Source organism: Anser cygnoides, chromosome 1 (genome assembly GCF_040182565.1).
Source record: "Anser cygnoides isolate HZ-2024a breed goose chromosome 1, Taihu_goose_T2T_genome, whole genome shotgun sequence".
NCBI lineage: Eukaryota > Metazoa > Chordata > Aves > Anseriformes > Anatidae > Anser > Anser cygnoides.
The window spans coordinates 99,175,991-99,183,165 of record NC_089873.1 but is presented as its reverse complement, the minus strand read 5'-3'; the positions used below and the strand labels follow the sequence as shown (position 1 = coordinate 99,183,165).

Below are 7,175 nucleotides of genomic sequence, written 5' to 3'. Positions count from 1 at the left end.
GTGAGAAGGGGAGAGGCGGCGGGCTCGGCCCGGCGGCGGGGAGGGGGCGGCGGTGCCCGGGGGCCGGGGCTGGGGCTGGCCCTGGGGCTGGCCGGGGCTGGGGCTGGCCGGGGTGGGGGTGACGAGGTGGGTCTTTCCATCGGCCCTAAGCCCTCAGCGAAAGGGGGTGTGCGTGGTTAGTGGTGTTTTGTGCTCCAGGTGTGATCTTGGAGGCTCTAAAACAGTGATCGGAGGAGGCTTGCGTGGGTTCCTGGGAGGAACCAGGTCCAGGTGGGCTGGGGGTGATGGAGGGGGTGTTTGTTGGCCTTGGGGGAAAGCGGGTGTGGGGGAACTGCAAGGAGTGTTTGGGAAGCGTTGGCTTCTGTGTCCATACGAACTCTGTTACAGCATCACTCTGGTATGGTTAGAAACCTTGTAGGCGTATGACTTTTACAGCACCGTGATTGTGGTACTCTATTAGAAAAGAAAATATCTCCATATTTAGTTTCCTGCGAGCACCAGCTTGCCTTAAAGAGTTAACAGCAAAGCTCTGGTTTGTGGATTTAACTTTCTTTCCCCCCTTTCACTTAACAGCTAAGGAAGTTCCCAAGGGACAGGCTGAGGCTGGTTAGAAGTTCTCAGCTTTCAATAGAGAGGATTAGAGAAAAGAAAGATGAAATTCTGCTATAACAGAGGGCTACCATTTTTTTTTTAAAGGAAATAAATTTTAGTATCTGTTTTCATTTGTTAAATATGTATGCTTAGCCTTTATTGGCAATACTGGTAGTTATGTGCAATACTCTTTCTCTGAAGATTTTTTTCTCTGCAACTCTAATCACAGTTCTTTAAGTCTGCTGTTATCTACAAATACTCTGATTAGATTTAGAATGCTGAAAGCATGGCTTGTGAATTGTTTTATTCTCCAACTATTCAACTTTGTGAGACTGTTTTATAAAACCTCTTTTAATGCTGAAGTTTATCACTTTTTTTATCCAAGATACTGCAAATAACTGTTCTTGATAAGCATTTTCTTTAAGTATGATGGGTCATGTTTTTGATTTATGTGGGTATTTCCTTGTTGTTGTTGTAACAGCTGTATTTCATTTCACAAATACCTATCTACTTAGTGAGAAAGCAATCTGTTGCTTCAACTTTAAAAGGTTTGCATTTGTCTCTCTGGTTTGAGTTGCCCCATTCTTCTTTTAAGTGTCAGAAGAAAAAATTGAAGTTGAGAGGTGCTTGATTTCTGTTTTTGATTATGTGAGCCTAAATCTAAATTGCATGAATGAGTTTGAACTTGGCTCGAGATAGGGAAGTTTGGTTGAATGACTGCCTGCTTGATGCAAGTGTTCACTTTTTTTTTTCCAAACACAAAAACCCACCCTGTTGTGTAGGCAAATATGTAGGCCAAAAGTCACCTAGCAGGGTTTGTAACTGGCCAACTTGGCTAGTCGTTTTTTGTTGCAGAAGCTGCGTTTGTTTTGCTGTGTGTAAACAGGACCTTGAAAACTTTGTAGCATGATAAAAGAGAGCTTCTGTCTCACTTTTCTTTAGTTTTTGGTATTTTTAGGGGGGATTATAAGAATCAGGCCTTCATGCTTTTTTTTCTTTTATTTTCTTTTGTTGGAAATACTTTGGCGTACCTATGTGTAGCATGAATTACATCTATGATAGTTTCATCTCTGTGTCCTTATTTTTTTTCTTTGCATATGTGCAGTGCTGCTGTGTAGAGTAACGACTTCTGGGTAATATTTATTTGCCGGGCAGTGAATTAATGAAGTTATGCATTAAAGGGATAAAGTTAACATGCATTGTAATTCAGATAATCCTTTTAAATGGAAATCATGATGAGGATTCTAAATGTTTGCAGTTCTGAATAATAGCAAAACTCTAGGATCTGATGTTGCTGGGGCATGTGCAGTACAAATCTTCTGTTCTCCTCTCCTGTACCTCAGTCTTCAGTCCTGTGATTGACTTCCAGACTCTTGCAGCTAATTCTATTCATCAGTGAGATGGGGAGGGGTAAGACCTGCACAACAATGAGGAAGCAAAGGGAAAGGAGCTGTGTTTCCCTACTCTGCTTCTGGGTTGTGTTGTTCCCTTCCCCCCTGCCTTGTTTCTTGAAAGAGCTAGGGCCCAGCTACTGCTTGTGTGAGAAGGAGGGTTGAAGAAGGGGCAGTAGGAGAGGAGGAGTCCCCTGCCTCTCACCTGTAGTTTTCCATACTCCCCAGCAAGATCAGATTAGATAGGACAGAGGTTGCTAACTGAGTGGGAGCAATAGTGATGCGCTATTCCCCACTGCCTGAAGTTTTACTGAGCTGCTTGTCCAGAAGGCTTGATGGTAATCTTGATTCACAGGCATACCATGGTAAGTGATAAGAATAACTGCCACAAGCAGATTGAATAAATTTGCTTGTTTGTAGCTTGAACTAGAACTGCTGAAGCAGTTTTAAGTTCTTCTCAAATGCTGTTCTAGACCATAACACTTATGAATGGTGCAAATTATAACTCTTACTTTGTACGTCTGAACTTTTTTTCCTCCCGTATAAAAATCCAACTGGAAATGGGTTGAAAATCTGTATTGCTCTTTATTGTGTTCTAACACAAAAAAAAAGATCCTGGATGTTTAAGAGCTTATCAAAATCATACCAAGTACGCTGTAACTTGATAGCTGTCTTTGTTACTAGGCACTGGCAATTTGTAGTCCTTAATGAGGTAAGACTGAAAAAAAATAAACCCCTATGTGTCTGAGGAAGCTTCGGCTGAAATGACTTTGCAGTTCTCATGCCGAAGTACTTTGTTGAGAGAGAATGGGATTCTGCTTCTAGTTACGCACTTGTAATAAGATATACAACTTTAAACTTTGTGTTTTTCATGACTTTCTATAAAAAGATACACTTAAAATTTTGAGTTTATGAGATAGACACAGATCTGCACTTCTTTCTGCAACTTATATCCTGTACTGTCTGTGGTTTAAAAAAAAAAAAACTATCATGAAGTACTTAAAGCTGAAGTAAGAATGTGTGATGATTTAATTCAATGTCTGCCTTGGATGTAGTTGAACTGCTTGGCTTTCTGTGCAGAAAGGTGGGTGAACGATTTGGCCACAAATGTGTTCAGCTCTTCTGTAAAGTGGCATGGTGTCTGGCATCTGTACTGACTAGCTGCTGTTCCAGCAAGCCAGCAGCTGCTGGAAGGTAGGGTACTGCTGAATTCAGTCCTAACTTCAGCTCTCCGTCATGTGTGAGATCCCTGTATTTGCAGAAATCAGTTTTACGATGTGTATTTTCAGAGTATTCCACTGACCATGAAGAAAAGGTGCTTTAAACTGTGCTGCATTTTTTTAAAAGATGTTTCTATGGAAAGCAGTTATAGGGAGTGCCCAGTTCTGATTTCTGTATGCCTCGTACACTTGGATTTCTTTGCCCTTAGTCTAACAGTGCTGTGTCTTTTGCAGTGAGGTTGTGGCTCAGCTGTAATTGTGTAACAAGGGAGGCCATTCATAGATGTTTCTTGGCCTGGAGAAGTCAGATTGCGTTTTCTAGCCTAAAGCCAGAGTTCATTACATTTTAGGAAGGTGAGAACTGTACCGGAGTATTGGAATAGCACCCACTCAGTTGGCATGTGCTTGATGATAATGTTGGGTCATTTGCAGCAAAGGCTTAGGCAATCTCGGAAATCTTAATGTGAAGTTGTAGACACTGGATATTTGCCACAAATTGGACCTCTGTTTTGTAAGTGAACCATGAATATATTAAAAAATGTTTGCTTCTCACCAGATTGTCTGGAAATGCTGGAAGTAGCTGTATATCCACTGTGTAATGTTTGAGATAGGTAGAAAGCACTGAAACAGGAATGATGCTAAAGCCAAGCTACCTATAGAGCTTTGTATTAGGTGAAAATGTGAAGTGAAATTTCTTCTGTGTTGTTGAAATTGTTGCTTCTGGCTTGTCTGCATGAAGATAATGTGCATAGCTAAGGCAGGATATGTATGCCATGTAGCAGTAATGATCTAGATGAGCAGGCAGAAAGCATCAGTCAGTAGATTAACTCGGTTGATGAAGCTACACAAGTATAGCTGGGTGCCTGCTGTGGCTGGAGGTACAGGATGGAGAGGACTCTTTCTGGCTACTGGTACAGCCAGAAGACAGTGATGTATTTTCCGAATAAATGTGTGTGAGTTCTTTAAGAAGCCATGTATCTCAAGCAACGCGCTGGATCTTTTAAACGGCTGTCAAGTTAATATTTCACTTCAGCTAAAGAAATGCTGCATGGAGTGCAGGTGTCACAGTGTCGGCAGTGGGGAACCTGCAGAGCTGGCTCCTGCGAGAAGAAACCAGGGGCTGTGTGCCCGTGTTGGACACAGCTGGTGCCAGCCAGCTCTGACACAGATCCTTTGCTGGAGCAAAGCGGGGTGAGTCAGCCAAGCCAGTGGCATCCTGGGAAAAATATTTAAGAAACAGCAAAATGCTGCGAGAGGAAGGAGTGGAGGTGTGGGACAGAAATGGGAGGAAAGAGCAGCAGAGGAGCTGTTAGGGACTGACCACAGCCCCTATTCCTTTTGCTGCTGGTGGTGGAGGAGCTGGGAACGAAGGAGTGAAGTTGAGCCCTGGAAGAAAGGCATGGGGGAGAAGGTGTTTTAGTTTTCGTCACTGCTTCTCACCATCCTGCTCTAGTTTTAATTGGCAATAAATTAAATTAATTTTCTCTAAATGAAGTTTATCTTGCTTGTTGGCAATTCGTAAGTGATCTCCCTGTCCTTATTTTGACCCGTGAGCTTTTCCTTTTACTTTCTCCTAATGCCCTGCTGGGGAGGGGAACTGAGGGTGTGCCTGGGTGGGCATGGGGCAGGCAGCCATGAGCAACCCACAATAAACGCATTTCAAGTTTTTGAGCTAGCAGACAACTAGTTTCAGGGCTTATTTTCTCACTGAAATGAGTAATCTATCCATTGCACTAGTCAGATGAGGGGAAAAAAAAGAAAGGCCGGTTGAGGTGAGGAATCCACGTAAGCTGAGTCTTTTCTCTCTGCTTGTTTGTGCCTCCCCCTTGTAAACTAGAAGTAAATATTTATCTCTTAAATAGAGTATCTATCAGTAGAAGTAAATTATGAACCTGTTACAGGATCCTACATGAAGTTTTGCTGTGTTGCTTTAGTGAGTTCTACTGTTTTGCTTAAAAGTCACCTTAGTGACATACACTGTGAAGACAACACAACTGGTAGCATGTCATTTGGTTACAACCTGGTCGTTTTGGTTGTTATCACACAAACAAAATTTGTTTCCTTATATTACTGATCAAAGAGTTTTGCAGCAGTAGTGGAATTAGAATATGGAGAAAAGTAGGTGGGCAGGTAGAAACTGCAGGTGGGGGCACATTTTCAAGGCTTGCTCTATGCAGACCTGTAGACTATGCTTTGTGGTGAGGTGCAGATACAGTACTGAAAACCTGTATTTGTGTTGGCTGTATCAAGTTTGAGGCCACACTTTTTTTTATTAATAGATACTGGAATTCCGGACTGGACTTAAAACTGCAGTTGTTTAAAAATTGTATTTACAGTGCATTTGGAGTATACAGCTAATGAGCCTCTCTTTTTCTGTTGCAACTGAGTGCTCTAGTGTGTTCACCTGCTGCATGTTTTTACCTCCTCCTTCGAAAGGCTGCTTATTTGCACAGAACAGTTCCAGCTAGCTTCTTGTTCTGTGTCATCTTATGCTGCTTTAGAATTATTTGTTTGTGAGCCTTGTCTCTGTGATGTCTTTCTGTTCTTTTTGTCAGGCATCTACTCTCATAATTTAAGGCCCTGGTGAGCTGGAATTGCGTGCTGCATCTGCTTGCGCTGTAGCTCTGCTGGTGTTTAGGGAACCTCGTGACTGAGACCGAGTTACATGGATGTTGGAGATCAAAAGCTTGCTTTTATTTGTTTACTTTTTGTTTACTAAAGCAATTATGGCATTTGACATCAACTTCCGTAGTTAACTTTTAACACTTGACTGTATTCAGACAACTTCAGTAATGGGAAGCTAAACTAGCAGGTGTTTTATGATGCTTTGTGATCTGAGTGCCATTTTAGAATGGGAGTGTGTACGTTAATTGTTAATTTTCTATGTTTTTTTCTGTATACATTTCCCTGATTCTTAAACAGTAAGATTAATGCCCTAAGTATAATGACTCACAGAGATTAGAAGCTGTGTTTGGATATGCTAGACTTAGTATTAAAAACATCCCCTTTACTGTCTAAATTCAAATTGTAATATTAGGATGAGGAAGTTCATAATCAGTTACCATTCATTACATTCTGTTTCGGTTCTCATTTGTTTTTATTTTACCTGGTTTTTTTCCTAGTTGCGATAGCTGTAGTAAGTTTATTCCTGGTCAAATTTGGCTAAAATTGGTGCAGGAGCCAGAGTTGCATGTAAAAGTTCCTACTCTTGCAGAAGTAGGCAGCCACAGACAGGGAAGGTTTACGTAAGGAAGAACTTAACCCCCTCTTGAGAAACCTGACAGCCAGAGAGACTGTGGACAAAACTTTTAGACACTAAGGAAAATCAGTGACATGTACATCCTAAGGACAATGGACTTCAGGCATACCAGCTCTTAAGGACTGCTTCTTCTGTCGAGTGCATTTGCCTTGGAGAATTGTTTTCAGATCTTCGATCATGAACCAAAGCACGGTGGAACGCAGGAATTGCGTTCCTCATTTGGGGCAGTGTTGGGCAGAAAAGTGGTGGCATCCCTCTTAGGGATAGGTGAGATACTGACAATGCTCCTGGCTTTTTGTCCTGCGTGGAGAGTCCTCTTTAAGTCCTTCTTTGCTAAGATGTTTCTACTATGTGAAATGTCTGTATTGTATTTAGCTGCCAAGCCTTTGCTCATTCATATCTGCTGCAGTGTCTTCTGTGATGCTTGCATGTGTGCAGGTAATAATTTATGTAAACTGAACCACTAGGTTATTTCTTGCTGCGTTAGTATTCTTTGTCTTTTTTACTTTGTAAATCAGGGTGTTGAGGCTGCCAGTACTTCTGCTTTTACACTGAATATAGTGTGGTTACCAAGTAGTAAATAGCAAGAAAGGTGTGCAGCCAGCGAGCACATCTGCTTTTATGCTAGGCACAACCGAGTTCTCTTTCTCTTTCTGGTAATGGCTGTTACTCATATCAGACCCCACAACTGCACTTGCGTCCATTTCTTTTTAA

General features: G+C 41.8%; 1 protein-coding gene across 2 annotated transcripts in view; it reads left to right on the top strand.

Moving 5' to 3' along the window:
- B4GALT4 (beta-1,4-galactosyltransferase 4) overlaps positions 1-7,175 on the top strand; it is a 28,658-nt gene that overhangs the window by 215 nt on the left and 21,268 nt on the right. The gene's annotated exons all lie outside the window — the stretch shown is intronic.